At 37.8% G+C, this 17,594-nt stretch overlaps 1 protein-coding gene, 1 long non-coding RNA gene and 1 pseudogene across 2 annotated transcripts in view; 2 read left to right on the forward strand and 1 right to left on the reverse strand.

The window, feature by feature from the left end:
• The window catches only part of DNAJC1 (DnaJ heat shock protein family (Hsp40) member C1), a 206,333-nt gene that overhangs the window by 153,379 nt on the left and 35,360 nt on the right, over positions 1-17,594 (forward strand). The gene's annotated exons all lie outside the window — the stretch shown is intronic.
• LOC140633210 (uncharacterized) overlaps positions 1-17,594 on the reverse strand; it is a 73,661-nt gene that overhangs the window by 18,540 nt on the left and 37,527 nt on the right. The window lies entirely within an intron of this gene.
• On the forward strand, positions 10,626-16,350 carry LOC140633087 (Y-box-binding protein 1-like; annotated as a pseudogene).

Genomic DNA, 17,594 nt, shown 5'->3' on the forward strand with positions numbered 1-17,594 from the left:
ACGGAATCGAGTCCCACATCGGGCTCCCTGCGTGGAGCCTGCTTCTCCCTCTGCCTGTGTCTCTGCCTCTCTTTCTCTCTTTGTGTCTCTCATGAATAAATAAATAAAATTTAAAATATATATATATATATATACATATAGCGATTCTACATTTGTATACGTGAAATGCTCAGCACAATAAGTATAGTTACCTTCTGTCACCATACAAAGTTATTACATATTATTGACTATATTCCCTATGCTGTACTTTTCATCCTCATGACTTCTTTTACAACTCAGAGTTTGTATTCCTTAAACTCTTTCACCTATTTTGCCTGTCCACCCCACCGGCAATCATCAGTTTATTGTCTATATTTAGTAGCCAGTTTCTGGTTTTTTGGTTGTTTAGGTTTTGATTCTACATAGAAATAAGATCATGTAGCTTTTGTCTTTTTTCTGTCTGACTTACTTCAGCATATTCAGCATACTTATACTGAGAATAATACACCCTAGGTCCTTCCATGTTGTTGCAAATGGCAATATTTCATTCTTTCTTATGTCTGAGTAATATTTCTTTGTAGATATATATACCATATCTTTATCATCTAGTGATGGACACTTGAATTGCTTCCATATCTTGGCTGTTGTAAATAATGCTGCAGTTAACATAGGGGTGCATATATCATTTTTACTCAATGTTTTGTTTTCTTTGAGTAAATACCCAGTAGTGGGATTACTGGATCATATGGCATTTCTATTTTTAATTTCTTATTGAACCTCCATACTGTTTTCCACAACAGCTGCACCAATTTACATTTCCAACAGCAGTGCACAACAGTTCATTTTTCTCCACATCCTTGCCAACACTTTTTATGTCTTTTTGATTCTAGCCATTCTGACAGGTGCAAGGTGATATCTCATTGTAGTTTTGATTTGCATTTCCCTGATGATGAGTGATTTTGAGCATCTTTTCATGTGTCTGCAGGCCATCTGTGTGTCTTCTTTGGAAAAATGTCTATTCAAGTCCTCTGCCTACTTTTAATGGATTATTAGGTTTTTTTGCATTGAGTTGTGTAAGTTCTTTATATATTTTGGATATTAACCCCTTATCAGATACATCATTTATAGATATCGTCTCTCATTAGTAGGTTCCCTTGTTTTGTTGATGGTTTCCTTTGCTGTGCAGAAAAATGTTTTTATTTTGATGTAGTTTCAGCAGTTAATTTTTTATTTTGTTTCCCTTGCCTGAGGAGATATGTCTAGAAAAACGTTGCTATACCCAATATCAAATAATTTCTGTGTTTTCTTCTAGAATTTTTATGATTTTAAGTCTCATATTTAGGTCTTGATTACACTGTGAGTGTAATTTTGTGTATGGTGTAAGACGATGGCCTAGTTTCATTCTTTTGCATGCAGCTACAGTTTTCCCAAAATTATTTCCCCATTGTTTATTCTTGTTGCCTTTTCATATATTAATTGGCCATGTAATTGTAGATTTATTTCTGGGCTCTCTATTCTATTCTGTTGATCTGTGTATCTATTTTGGGGGTCCACTGCCATACTGTTTTGATTACTCTAGCCTTATAGTATAGTTTGGAATCTGGGGTGATGATGCCTCTAGCTTTGTTCTTTCAAGACTGCTTTGGTTATTCAGGGTCTTTTGTCGTTCCATACAAATTACAAATTTTAGGATTATTTGTTCTGGTTCAATGAAAAAATACCATTGGTATTTTGATAGGGATTGCACGGACTCTGTAGAATGCTTTCTGTAGTATGGCCATTTTAACAATATTAATTCTTTTAATGAATGAACATGATGTGTCTTTTCATTTGTTTCATCTTTTGTTTCTTTCATCAATGTCTTACAGTTTCAAAATATAGGTCTTCACCTCCTTGGTTAACTTTATTCCTCAGTATTTTATTCTTTTTGATGCATTTGTAAATCAGATTGTTTTCCTTCTTTTTCTGGTAGTTCATTATTAGTGTGTAGAAATGACACAAATTTCTGTATATTAATTTTGTATCCTGCAACTTTACTGAATTCACTTATCCTACTAGTTTTTTGGTAGAGTCTTTAGGGTTTTCTATATGCCATCTACAAAGAGTGAAAGTTTCACTTCTTCCTTACCAATGTGCACGCCTTTTATTTCTTTTTCTTTTCTGATTGCTGCAGTGAGGACTTCCAGTGCTACATGGAATAAAAGTGATGAGAATAGACATCCATAGAGGAAACTCTTCAGCTTTTTACCATTGAGTATATTGTTAGCTGTGGGTTTGTTTTATATGGACTTTATTATGTTGAGAGATGTTCCCTCTAAACCCATTTTGTTGAGAGTTATCACAAATGGATGTTGAATTTTGTCAGCTGCTTTTTCTTCATCTATTGAGATGACCATATGATTTTTATCATTCATTTTGTTAATGTGGTGGATCACATTGACTGATTTGCACATGGTGAACCATCCTTGTATCCCTGTAATAAATTCCACTTGATTATGGTGAATGATCCTTTTTTTAATGTATTATTGATTTCAGTTTACTAATATTTTTTTTTTAATTTTTATTTATTCATGATAGGCACACAGTGAGAGAGAGAGAGGCAGAGACACAGGCAGAGGGAGAAGCAGGCTCCATGCACCGGGAGCCTGACATGGGATTCGATCCCGGATCTCCAGGATCGCGCCCTGGGCCAAAGGCAGGCGCCAAACTGCTGCGCCACCCAGGGATCCCTACTAATATTTTGTTGAGGATTTTTGCATTTGTGTTTATGAGGGATAGTAAACTGTAATTTTCTTTTTTTATAGTGTCTTTGTCTGGTTTTGGTATCAGGGTAATGATGGCTTCATAGGATAATGTGAAAGCATTCCTTCCTCTTCAAATTTTTGGACTAGTTTGAGAAGAATAGGTCTTAATCTTCTTTAAATATTTGGTAGAATTCACCAGGAGAGCCATCTGATCCTAGACTTTTGTTTGTTGGAAGTTTTTGATTACCAACTCAACTTCGTTATTAGTAATTGATCTGTTCAAATTTTCTGTCTTCCTGACTCAGTTTTAGAAGATTATGTGTATGTTTCCAGGAATTTATTCATTTCATATAGGTTGTTCAGTTTGCCATGGAATTTTTTGTAGTTGCTTATCATTCTTTATATTTCTGTGGTTGCAGTTGTAACTTACTCCCCTTCATTTCTGGTTTCATTTGAGTCCACTCTTTTTCTTGATGAGTAAAAGTGTATCAGTTTATCTTTTGAAACAACAGCATAGTTTTATTGATCATTTCTGGGTTTTTTAGTTTCTATTTCATTTATTTCCACTTTTATCTTTATTATTTTCTCCTTCTACTAACTTATGGCTTCATTTGTTTATTTTCTCATTCCTTTAGGTTTGTAAAAGATTTCTCTTCTTTCTTGAAGTAGGCAGCTATCACTATAAATTTCCCTTTTATTTTTTTAAATTTCCCTTTTAATACTGCTTTTGCTATAACCCAAAGATCTTGAAACATTGTGTTCCCATTTTCATTTATCTCAAAGTATTGTTTGATTTCATCTTTAATGTCTTCATTGACCTATTGGTTGTTTAGTAACATGTTGTTTAGCCTCCACATGTTTTGTGTTTTCTCTAGTTTTTTTTTTTTTCTTAATTGATTTCTAGTTTCATACTGTTGTGTTTAGACAAGATGATTGATGATTTCAATCTTCTTAAATTTATTGGGACTTATTTTGTGGCCTATTATGTGATCTATTCTAGAGAATGTTTCATATGCACTTGAAAAGAATGTATATTCTGGTTTTGGGTGGAATGTCCTGTATATATCTATTAAGGCCATCTAGTCTAATTTGTCATTCACAGCCACTGTTTCCTTATTGGTTTTCTGTCTGGATGATCTATCCATTGATGTAAAGAGGGTGTTAAAGTCCTCTACCATTACTGTATTACTGTCAATTTCTCGCTTTATGTCTGTTCATATTTGCTGTATATATTTATGCTTCCATTTGTGTTCCTATGCTGTGCTCCTAGCACAGATTTGCAATTGTTTTATCCTCTTGTTGGATTGATATTTTATTATTATGTAATGCCTTTCTTTGTCTCTTGTTACAGTCTTTGTTTTAAAGTCTATTTTGTCTGATATAAATATTGCTATCCCAGCTTTTTTTTTTTTTCCACTCTCATTTGCATGGTATATGTTTTTTCATCCCTTCACTTTAAATCTGTAAATGTCTTTAGGTCTCTGTGCCTCCTACCCTTCTTGATGTGACTTTTTCTTTATATCTTCAGCTGTGGGAGAGCTGTTCTGCTAGTCTTCAGGTCATTTTCAGAGTGAGTTGTAATATAGTGAATTGCAGCCTTGATATGTCTGTGGGAGGAGGTGAGCTCAAGTTTCTTCTATTCTGCCATCTTCCTAAGCTCCAAAGCCAGTAAAATCCTGTTCAGTTTTATATATGATGATTTTAAATCCAGAGCTTGCAAGTGATTTTGGAGGCTGAGAAGAAGTCCCATGATCTGCTGTCTGCAAGCTAGATACCCAGAAAGGCCTGTAGTGTAGTTTGAAGGCCTGAAAGAGAGTGATGGTATAGATCCCAGTCCAAAACTGAAGGCTTAAGAATCAGGAGTGCTTGAGAGGTTTTCCAATGAGGGTAGACTATGTCTGCCTCTCTGAGGAAACTTATTTAATAAAGGAGAGTTAGGCAGACCATGCAGAATAATGCATTCTGGGTGGAAGGAAAATATTCAGAAAGGCACAGAGTTAAGTAATAGCCTGAATGTTCAGCCAGTAGTTTTGAATATCTGAGGCATAAAGTATGAAGCAGAGATTAAGATGAAGTAAAACTGGAATAGTAGGCAAGGACCAGATGCCAAGTCTTTAGATGTCATGCATAGGAGCCTCAATTTTTTTTCCTATAGAAAATGAGGAACATTGGTAGATTTTTAATGCTGGTTCAAATTTGTGAGCTCTTAGACAACTTATATAATAGCTCAATGCTCTGTGATACACTCATTGATTGTTTAGTGTTAAGTGATTTAATACATGTGAAGCACTTAAAGATGATTACTATGTACCTGGCACTCACTAAGAATGCCATTAAAGCCTTGTATGATCTAATCCTTGAATTCTTGAGCCTATGTCTCAAAATCTTATCCAGTATTTATTGGACCCGAGATTCAGGTTCATTGTAGTTTTGATTTACATCTCCCTGGTAGCTAATGATATTGAGTGTATTTTCATATGCCTGTTGGCCATTTGTATATCTTCTTTGGAAAAATGACTATTAAGGTATTTTGCCCACTTGCCTATTTAAGGATTATTTGGCTTTTTTGACTTCACATCAGGGAAATGCAAACCAGTGATATATCACTTTATACCCAGTAGGTCGGCTATAATAGAAAAGATAGAGGAATGCCTGGGTGGCTCAGTGGTTGAACATCTGCCTTCCCCTGGGGAGTGGTCTTAGAGTCCTGGGATTGAGTCCCACATTGGGCTCACGTCAAGGAGTCTGCTTTTCCCTCTGCCTATGTCTCTGCTTCTTGCTGCGTGTCTCTCATGAGTAAATAAATAAAATCTTTTTTTAAAAAGATAATTAAAATTCTTGGCAAAGACATGGGGAAATTAGAACTCTTGTGAATGGCTGGTGAGATGTAAAATGGTACAACTGCTTTAGAAAGGTGTCTAGCAGTTCCTCAAGAAATTAAAGAGTTATATGATTCAGCAATCTCATTCCTCGGTATCTAATCAAGGGAATGAAACATGTCTACACAAAAGCTTATACATGAAATGTCTATAGTGGTTTTATTCATAATAGTCAAGAAGTGGAAACAATCCAAGTATCCATCAGATGATGGGTAAGTTCCTGGAAACATATGACTGACCAAGACTGAATCATGAAGAGATAGAAAATCTGAAGGATGCCTGGCTGGCTCAGTCAGCAGAACATGTGATGCTTGATCTTAGAGTTATGAGTTCAAGCCCCATGTTGGGCATAGAGCTTGCTTTAAAAAAAAGAAATAGAAAATCTGAAGAGACTGATTACCAGTAAGGACATTGAATCAGTAATCAAATATCTGCCAACAAACAGAAGTCTAGGACTCAATGGCTTCATTGGTGAATTTACCAGAAATTCAAAGAGGAATTAATACCAATCCTTCTTTTAATTTTCTTTCTTTCTTTTTTTTTAGATTTTACTTATTCATGAGAGAGAGAGAGGGGGGCATAGACACAGGCAGAGGGAGAAGCAGGCTCCAGGCAGGGAGCCCGACGCAGGACTCGATCCCGGGTCTCCAGGATCACACCCTGGCTGAAGGCAGCACTAAACCACTGAGCCACCCAGGCTACCCAATACCAATACTTCTTAAACTTTCCAAAAAAATAAAATGCCCTGATACCAAAACCAGACAAGAATAGCACAAGAAGAAATTACAAGCTAGTATCCCTCATGAAATAGATGCAAAAATCCTCTAAGAATATTAGTAAGCCAGATTCAACAATATATTAAAAGTATCATACACCATGATCAAGTGTGATTTATTCCAGGGATACGAGGACAGTTCAACATCTGCAAATCAATCCAAGTGATATACCACATTAACAAAATGAGATTAAAGTTATACATACACTGGGTGTTATTCTATATGTTGGCAAATTGAACACCAATAAAAAATAAATTTACAAAAAAAAAAAGATTAAAGTTATATTATCACAGGGCACCCGGGTGGCTCAGTGGTTTGAGCATCTACCTTTGACTTAGGTCATGATCCCAGGATTCCTGGAATCGAGTCCCACATCAGGCTCCCCACAGGGAGTCTGCTTCTCCCTCTGCATATGTCTCTGCCTCCCTCTGTGTGTCCCTCATGAATAAATAAATAAAATCTTTTTTAAAAAAGTTATCACAACAGATGCAGAGAAAACCTTTTGACAAAATTCAGCATCCATTCCTGATAAAAATTCTCAACCAAGTAGGTATAGAGGGATATACCTCAATGTAACAAAGGCCATATATGACAAGCCCACAGCTAATACTCATACTCAACAGTGAAAGCTTTTCCTCTAAGGAATAAGATTAGGATGCCCACATTTGCCATTCTTATTCAGCATAACATTGGAAGTACTTTCAGAACAATTAGGGGAGAAAAAGAAATAAAAGGCATCCAAATTAGAAAGGAAGAAGTAAAACTGTCACTTTTGTAGATGACATAATATTATATATATTTTTAAACCCTAAAGATGCCACAAAACAACTATTAGAACCAATCAACAAATTTAATAAGGTTTCAGGACACAAAAATCAGTTATACAAAAAGAATAAAATCCCTAAGAATAAATTTAACCACGGAGGTAAAAGATCTATATACTATCTGTTAACAATGATGAAAAAAACTGAAAAAGACACAAATAAATGCAAAGATATACCATGTTCATATTGTTTAAATGTCCATACTATGCAAAGTAATCTAGATTCAATGCAATCATATTAACATTCCAATGGCATTTTTCACAGAAATAGAACAGACAATTGTGGCGTGTATATGGAACCACAGAAGACTCTCAATAGCCAAAGCAGTCTTGAGAAAGCCAGAGGCATCACACTGTCTAATTTCAAACTATATTACACAACTGTAGTAATCAAAACAGTATGGTGTCGACATGAAAATAGACACATAAAACAATGGAACAAAATAGCCCAGAAATAAACCCACACATATATGGTCAGTTAATTTACCATAAAAGAGCCAAGATTGTACAATGAAGGAAAGTCTCTTCAGTAAATGGTGTTGGGAAAACTGGACAGCCACATGCAAAAGAATGAATCTGGACTACCATCTTACATCATACACAAAATTAATTCAAAATAGATTAAAGAAGGGATTCCCTGGGTGGCTCAGCAGTTTAGTGACTGCCTTCGGCCCAGGGCGTGATCCTGGAGTCCCAGGATCGAGTCCCACATCGGGCTCCCTGCATGGAGCCTGCTTCTCCCTCCGCCTGTGTCTTTGCCTCTCTTTCTCTCTCTCTCTCTCTCTCTCTCACATGAATGAATGAATTAATTAATTAATTAATTAATTAATTAATTAAATCTTTAGGGGAAAAAAGACAAAATGGATTAAAGACTTGAACATAAAACTTGAAACCATAAAGCTCCTAGAAGAAAACAGACGGTGAGCTCCAAGACAAGGCACATAGATACAGAGAACAAACAGGTGGTTGCCAGAAGTAGGGGATGGGCAAAGTGGGTTAAGGGAGTCAAAAGGTACAAACTTCCAGTTTAAAATAAATAAGTTATAGAGATGTAATATACAACATAGTGACTATCGTTAGTATAGCATTGCACATTTGAAAGTTGGTAAGAGAATAGATCTTAAAACTTTGTATCAAAAGAAAAAAATTTGTAACTATGTATGGTGACGATTTAACTAGACTTATTATGGTGACCAATTTGCAGTATACACAAATAGCGAATTGTTATGTTATACACCTGAAACTAATATAATGTTATATGCCAATTATACTTCAATAAAAGTGTATTTACATCTTAGGTAGCTGGAATAAGAGCATATGGGAACTCCATACTATTTTTACAACTTTTCTATGAGTCTGAAATGATTTCAAACTAAAAGGTAAAGGACTTTAAATGAAAATATAAGTTACAGAATGGAAGAAAACGTATCTAACAAAGATCTTGTGTCCACAAAACATAACGAACTCTTATCCAATTAACAAATAAGAAAGAGACATAAACACATACTTAATAAAAGTAGCTACTCAGTTGGTCAATAACCACATAAAGATACTCAAGAACATTTGTAATCTGGGAAATACAAATTATTACCAAAATAAAACACATTTCATTCCCACCAGGATGGTCAAAACTGATATTAAGTGTGGGTGAGGACCTGGAGGGACCCTTTATACATTGCTGGTTAAAATGTAAAACAGTATAATTTGTTTATAAAAATACTTATATAGTTTCTTATAAAATAGAATGTATACTTTCCCTGTGACCTAGCAATTCCACCACCAGGTATTTATCCAAGAGGAATTTAAACACATACAGCCATTAAGAAGACAGGTATACATAAATATCCATAGCAGCTGTATTCATAATACATGATAACCAACAGCTGGCAGCTACCCAAATGTCCATCAGTAGGAGAATAGATAAACATTGGGATATGAATCTTTCTTCTGATATGTGTTGTGGAATATTTGCTCCCTTTTCAAATATGGATTTGAAACTTATGGATTTCCTTTTCATTTTTTTTAAGATTTTATTTATTTATTCATGAGAATACACAGGAGAGAGAGAGAGAGAGAGAGGCAGAGACACAGGCAGAGGGAGAAGCAGGCTCCATGCAGGGAGCCCAATGTGGGATTCGATCCCGGGTCTCCAGGATCACACCCCGGGCCAAAGGTGGTGCTAAACTGCTGAGCCACCCGGGCTGCCCCCCATTTTTTTTTTAAGATTTTATTTATCTATTCATGAGAGACACAGAGAGAGGCAGAGACATAGGCAGAGGGAGAGGCAGGCTTCCTGCAGGGAGCCTGATGTGGGACTCGATCCTGGAACTCCACAATCATGCCCTGAGCCAAAGGCAGATGCTCAACCACTGAGCCACCTAGGGGTCCCTCCTTTTCATTTATAAACAGTTTCTTTGAAAGGCCAAAAGTTTAATTTTAGCAAGATCCAAATATTTGTGGTTTTACCATTTTAAAGTTATTACTTAAAAATTAATGGTATTCTGATGCTGACATAAAGTTGCCCAAACTTCTACAGTGGACTCTCAGGAGGGAGGGGTGGAGGCACTAACAGGAGTTTCTGTTATTTTGCAACTTGGGTGGATTCTGCAGCCTTTTATTAAAAGAGGGACCCCCCCACTCAAGGAGAGCCAGTTTGCAAGTAACAGCATAAAAGGACTTAAGTACAGTATATAAAGGGGAAATGTGTTTCCTATAGAACCCAAAAAGACCTAAAAGGAGTTGTGAGTTCTGAGAGAATCAATAGCTGTTTCTTGATAGCATCATGAGTGGAACAGCTTTCTGTTTACCAGTTAATTTTCAGGTCTTTAACTAAGGTGGCAGGAACTTACACCAAGTATAAGGCAGTGGCCCATTTTCTTTCTGTGAGCTTCTGAATGAATAGGTCAAATGAATCTCCTCAGGGGAAGAAGTCACCAGTGTAATACCTGTCTTCCTGGAGAAAGCAAGATCTAGTTAAGATCTTGACCTTAAAGACTGTGTGACAACAAGGCTGTTGAGTTTCCCCATGGTAGCTGGGTAAGAAGTATCTCATATTTTGGAGGTGAGGTAGACTGTAGTCAAAGGGCACTGGATGGCATAGTTGGTTAAGTGTCCAGCTCTTGGTTTTGGCTCAGGTCATGATCTCAGGATCATAAGATTGAGCCCTGCATCAGGCTCCATGCTCAGCACAGAGTCTGCTTGGGTTTCTTTCCCTCCTCTCCTTCTGCCTACCCCTGGCTCATTCACTGTCGTTAACATAAATAAATCTTTAAAAAACAGATTTTTTTAAAAAAGAAGCTGTGGAAATAGTCACTGAACAAAACATTCACCAAATCTATAATGGCAAAATATTTACCATTGCTGATTGGATGAAGTCAGTAACTGCAATAATACTGGCTATGAGAACCTTAATGAGGCCCCCAGCATGAAGCTTGAGGTAATCCACTGTGAGGCACCATTCATTCTTCCCAAGTTTAAGAGCGAGCCAAATTGAGCTGTTAAATGGCAAAGCAGTGGGGATAAATCACCCCTTCTCTAAATATGTCTTGTATAGTAGGTTTCAATCATTAAGGCCATGTTTTAATATACATTGGACCATATTAACTATTTTAATGGGGGAGAAGGTCCATGGGGTTCCATTTTATCAAGATAATTTGTAGTGCCAACTATTTAATTTTATTACTCATCTAGTCAGAGAGTCCATGACCACTATGGGATATTTTAGGACAAAGGATACTGTGACCATGAACAAAGTAGGCAAGAAGAGTAGTTCCTGTAGTTAAGGTGAGGCATACCTGTTTGTCCTCTCATCATGTTCAGTAGTTCTTCTAATATTATTGTTTAAACTTAGTGGTATCCCCAGTGTAGCTATAATTTGAGCCCCTATATTAAAGCCAAACTTTGGCAATTGGTATATTTTAGCAGATTTTAAATTAATTCAGAACCAGTATTATAGAGGCACAAAAGCCAGTATATGCCCTTTTGTCTTTATGTTGTGTGAATTGTTTTAGTAAATTTCAGGTTACCAACTGGCCCTAATTTGTGAACTTTTAGTTTTTGTTTCCTCCTTGTTGTGGACTGAATTATGCTTCCCCATCCTCACACATTGAACCTCTAACCCCAATGTGACTGACTATTTGGAAATAGGGCCTTTAGGGAGGTAATTAAGGCTAAATGAGGTCATAAGAGTAGAGCTGGAATCTGATAGAACTGGTGTCTTTATAAGAAGAGGAAGAGAAAAAAAAAAAGAAGAGGAAGAGAGACCAAGGATCTCTTTCTTTTCCTCCCACATACAGAGGAAGGGCCATGTGAAGATACAGTTAGAGGAAGACCATCTACAAGCCAGGAAGAGAGCCCTCACCAGAAACAACTCTTATGGCATCTTACTCTTGGACTTCTAACTCTGGAACTGTGGGAAAATAGATTTCTATTGTCTGAGCCACTCCACCTATGGTACTTTATTATAGCCACCCTAACAGACCAATGGACTCCCCCTGTATATAGGTTTCTTTTTTTCCTGCTATTGGTGGTGGTTACTAGATATATTTCAAGGAGCTATTCGCTATATACTGCTTATATTTATAAATTTCTTCCATTAGAGAGACTCAAATCAGTATCATCAGATTTAGGACTCTTCCTCGTGACAGTGGTTGAATTAATGCCTTGGCTTTCCACTGGTATTCATGGGTGATTTTCTCTATAACCCTAAGAATCAAGATCTTTCTGGGGTTAGAGAAATAGGCAGCAGAAGCTACAGAAGAATTTTGTAGGGTCCTACAGAGCCATGTGGCTTTAGAATAAATCTCAGTAATTCAACTCTTCAAATAATGCCTGCTGTTCTTCCACATACAAATGACCACCCAGTGGACCTATATATTGTAGAAGCTGCAAGTCTTTTCCCCAAGCCCTCCATAGAATAGGGGCTGACCTCTGATTGAGACACACAACCAGTCAGACACAGGATGAGTCTTTCCTGAATCTAGTGTTAGTCATGGTTTATGATGGAATCATAACACACAATTCAATATAAGACACATAAGACAGGTTTGAGCTGGGACACATGACTCAAGGCAACCCAAAGGAGAACCCAATCCCATATTCCTCTCCCTATACACCAGTTATTGAAACTTCCACCTTAAATTGGTTCAGTCTATAACAGGCTTGGTAAAATTCAGCAAATGTAGCACCAAGCCACAGAGCCAGTTAACAAACTAAAGCAAGAGAACAAAGTCCCTCAGCCAGCAGTAGTAGTCCTCCTCTATCTGTCCTGCTTCCAATACCAGTTGTGTGGCTGCCTTGCAGGGACATGATGGACCTCCTCCACACCCAAAATCTGGTTCAGATACTTAAGACTGATGATGTCACGCACGCAAACACACACACACACGCACACACACAAGAGTATACAAAAATCGGCTTATTATATAATAAAGCTCTCTGAGGCAAACAGGGTAGACTTCCCATATTAGCCCAAAATTGCTTGAGAGAACAAGGTAGAGACTGACTTAGAGTTTTTCATTGTGCTTGAGAGTGGGGCTGAGGGATCTTGGGCACAGGGAGGGGTTTGCAAGGTTTCAGTCTCCTGGGCTTTCTCAACAGCTTTCCCAGATATAGGGTACGAGGGGAAGAGGGAAGAGTGAGACTTCAAAGCTACCATCAAATATAAAATGGAGTCAGCTCTTCGTTACATTACTAAATTACCATGAATGGATTATTCTAGTACATACTATTTAGGTTAGAATTTGAATAATATAATGTGTGTTTCACCATTTTAAATAAGACTTAACAAATTTTTTCATATAAAATTATATTCTTGGTAAATAGATCACCTTGACCACATTTGTTTATCATTAGTCCTTTCTAAATCCCCACAAAATGAGAATAAAGTAATAAAACAGGCATAAATAAACCCTGGAACAAAGAATAGAGGAGACAATAATAGCTGTCAGGGAATGTTAATGAAATTTTATTAGATGGGGAGCAGTAGATAATTACCAGCATGTTAGGCCTTATCTTTCGCCACTCTGTCCTTGCAGGGACCTGTCTCATGTGACAGAAGCCCAGAAGAGTTCAGGAATTAAAGGTGTTGGGTAGGATAAAGGACTGAGATAAAAGACTATGCAAGGAGTAGTTTGACACCTTCCTCCAGATCTTTTCCCTATCCTGAATTTGTTATTTAACAGTGTTCTAAGGAAAGGAATAAAAATGGGCAGAAAGCTTTATTGAAAAATAGCCTGAGGAACACCAATCCAAGAATTCAATTATGCAAACCTCCAGTAACTACTCCCTCAGCCTTTCTCAAGCAGGATTTAAGGAAAGAATTATGACCTACTGCCCTATGCATCTATTGTGTGTAATGAACTAACTTTTCTCCTGTGCTAGTTATGTACCATCCTTGGGAGAATTTAAAAAATGTCATTTGAATAATTTTCTGTACCTTATGGTTCAGACAAAGAACACCAGTTAAGGAAGAGTACTCCCAAATGCTAAATCAAAAATATTATTGCTTTCCTAGGAAAATCACAGAGATTAATACTTTGATTAGAGATTTAAGAAAGTCTTATCACATCCCCATATTACTCCATATCACAAATTTTTTTAAAGATTTTATTTGTTTATTCATGAGAGATACAGAGACACAGGCAGAGGGAGAAGCAGGCTCCATAAAGGGAAGCCTGATGTGGGACTTGATCTCTGGTCTCCAGAATCACACCCCAGGCTAAAGGCAGTGCTAAACCGCTGAGCCACCAGGGCTGCCCTCCATATCACAAATCTAATTAGAAATTGATGCCAGGGGTGCCTGGGTGACTCAGTCAGTTAAGCGTCCAACTCTTTGTTTCGGCTCAGCTCATGATCTTGGGCCATGGTGTTGAGCCTCACATCTACCTCCATGCTCTGTTCAGACTCTGCTTGAAATTCTTTCTCTCTCCCTCTGCCCACCCCCCTGCTTGAGTATGTGTGCACTTTCTCTCTCTCTAAAATAGGTAGGTAGGTAATTAAATAGACTCCTTAAGAAAAAGAAATTGATGCCAGTCCCAACTATGGTTCTGGATGTGGTCATCTTGGGCCAGCTCTGTCCCTCCATTTGATTTCACTATTACCTCATAAGGACACCAACTCTTTGGAAGACTTCTCTTCCAGGTTTTAGCTATCAACATTGTTAATAACACTGCACTAGCTCTTTAGTCCTCCTCCACCCTTTGTAAATAAACTCTCAACAAACAAAATAAAGTACACCATCAACTTAAGGGAAAAAAAATCCTTCTAGAAATCAATCCCATTTAACAATTGCATCAAAAAGAATAAAATTCCTTGGAATAAATTTAGCCAAGAAAGTAAAAGTGAAGCGAAAGATTGAAAACTTTAAAACATTCATGGAAAAAAAAAAAACTGAAGACAACACAAATAAATGGAAAGATACTCTGTGCTCATGGATTAGAAGAATTAATATTGCTAAAATGACCATACTACACAAAGCAGTCTACAAATTCACTGCAATCCCTATCAAAATTTCAGTGCCATTTTTCAGGGAACTAGAACAAACAATTTTAAAATTGTATGAAACTACAAAGACCCTGAAGGGCCAAAGCAGTCTTGAGAAAGAACAATGCTAAAGGCTTCATCTTCCTGGTTTCAAACTGTATTGCAAAGCTAGAATAATGCAGTATTGGTATTGGCATAAAAACAGACACACAGGGATCCCTGGGTGGCGCAGCGGTTTGGCGCCTGCCTTTGGCCCAGGGCGCGATCCTGGAGACCCGGGATCGAATCCCACGTCGGGCTCCCGGTGCATGGAGCCTGCTTCTCCCTCTGCCTATGTCTCTGCCTCTCTCTCTCTCTCTGTGACTATCATAAATAAATAAGAATTAAAAAATAAAATCTTTAAAAAAAAAAAAAAAAAAAAACAGACACACAAATAAAGGGCCCTGAAATAAGCCTACACATACATGGTCAATTAATTTATGATAGAGAAGCCACTGGGGAAAGGATTGACCCTTCAATAAATGTTGGGAAAACTGGACAGCCATATGCAAAACAATGAATGTGGGCCACTATCTTATACCACTTACACTTAAAAATTAAAATGGATTAAAGACTTGAACTTAGAGTTCCACAGTGGATAGAGAGGGCCCCAGAGAGCCCTGAGCAACCCCACCAATTCCAGTGGCCTAGTTCCCATCACACCCAGGAGGAGCCACAGCTGACCCCAGTCACCGTCACCACATCCACAAGCAGCCATCCGCCACCCCTATCCTCAGCCCTGCAGACACCAAGTCCTACCCCACCCAGCAGTGGCATAGCTGGCACCTGCCGGTGGGGACAACAAGATCATCTCAAGGAAGGTTGTGGGAACAGTAAAATGGTTCAATGTAAGAAATGGATATGGTTTCATCAACAAGAATGACACCAAGGAAGATGTATTTGTGTACCAGTCTACCATAAAGAAGAATAACCCCAGGAAGTACCTTCACAGTGTACGAGATGAAGAGACTATGGAGTTTGATGTTGAGTGAAAAAAGGTTTGGGAGGCAGTAAATGTGAGAGGCCCTGATGGAGCTCCAGTGTAAAGCAGTAAATATGAAGCAGACCATAACCATTATAGATGCTACCCACATCACAGGGGTCTTCCACACAATTCCCAGCAGAATTACCAGAATAATAAGAGTAGGGAAAAGAAGGGTGGATAGATCAGAGTGTGCCCCTGAAGGCCAGGCCCAACAGTGCTGCCTTTCCACAGGCAAGGGTTCCCACCTTACTACATCCCAAACCCACATGGGTGTGGACCACATGTGGACCAGTCTTCCAACCCTTCTGTGCAGGGAGAGGTGATGGAAGATACTGACAAACAGGGTGCAGGAGAACAAGGTAGATAAGTGAGACAGAATATGCATTAGGGTCACACACCACAATTCTGCAGCAGTCCTCCTTGCCAAAGACAGCCTAGAGAGAAGGGCAAATAAGGAAATAAGGAAAATCAAGGCGATGAGGCCCAAGGTCAGCAGCCACCCCAATATGGGTACGTCCACAACTTCAGTACCATCACAGACTCCCAGCAAACCCTAAATCACAAGATGGCAAAGACAAAAGCAGCCAGTCCACTGGCTGAGAATTCATCCACTCCCTAGGCTAAGCAAGGCAGGGCTGAATAAGTGTCAGCTTACCATCTCTACCATCATCGAGTTTGGTCCAACAAGAAGAAATGAATATGGAATTCCAGCAATAAGAAATGAACAAAAGTTCGGAGCTGAAGACTTTTAAGTGCTTGCTTTTTGCCCATTGATCAGATAAATAGAACTATCTGCATTATCTATGCAGCATGGGTTTTTTTTTATTATTTTTTAAATTTTGTTACTATTTTTATCTAAGGATGTCTCTTTCTGGTAATGACAGACATGGTCTTTATAAAAAGGAAAAAAAAAAAACTTGGTTTTTCTCAATTACCATTAAAGGTTTTTAAATTGTTTCATATTTGGTCTAGTTGAGATTTAAGAACCTCAGTTTTAATTTGTAATAAAAATTTACAACTTGGGATGCCTGGTAGCTCAGTAGTTGAGCATCTGCCTTCGGCTCAGGGTGTAATACCAGGTATGGGGATCAAGTCCCACATTGGGCTCCCTGTGAGGAGCCTGCTTCTCCCTCTGTCTATGTCTCTACCTCTCTCTGTGGGTCTCTCATGAATAAATAAATAAATCTTAAAAAGAAAAGTTCATAACTCGATTTTTTTTTAAGATTTTCTTTATTTGAGAGAGAGACAGAGGCAGCATGAGCTCTGGGAAGGAGTAGAGGGAGAGAGAGAAGTAGACTCTCCACTGAGTAGGAAGCCTGATGCAGGACTCAATCCCAGGACCCTGGGATCATGACCTGAGCCAAAGACAGATGTTTAACTGACTGAGCTACCCAGGCACCCCACAACTTGATTTTTAAAAAGTGAACAAGTAGCAAGCACCAGTTAATAAAGGTCTTAGATAATTTAAAAAGAAAAAAACTCCTAGATGAAAAAAAAGATGGTAATATTCTTAACAGAAGTCTTAGCAATGACTTTCTTGATCTGACATCAAAAGTAAAGGCAACAAAAGTAAAAATAAACAAGTGGAACTGTATCAAACTAAAAGACTTCTGCAAAGCAAAGGAAACCATCAACAAAATGAAAAGGCAGTGCACTGAATGGGAAAAAATATTTGCAAATCCTATATCTGATAAGGGGTTACTATAAAGAACTTAGTACAACTCAATAGCAGAAAAACAATCTGATTAAAAAATGCACAGAGGATGTAAATAGATATTTTTCCAGAGAAGACATACAAATGGCCAACAGATACATGAAAAGATGCTCAAGATTACTAATCATCAGGGAAATGCAAGTCAAAACCATAATGAGATATCACCTCATATT

This window comes from Canis lupus, chromosome 5 (assembly GCF_048164855.1).
Source record: "Canis lupus baileyi chromosome 5, mCanLup2.hap1, whole genome shotgun sequence".
NCBI lineage: Eukaryota > Metazoa > Chordata > Mammalia > Carnivora > Canidae > Canis > Canis lupus.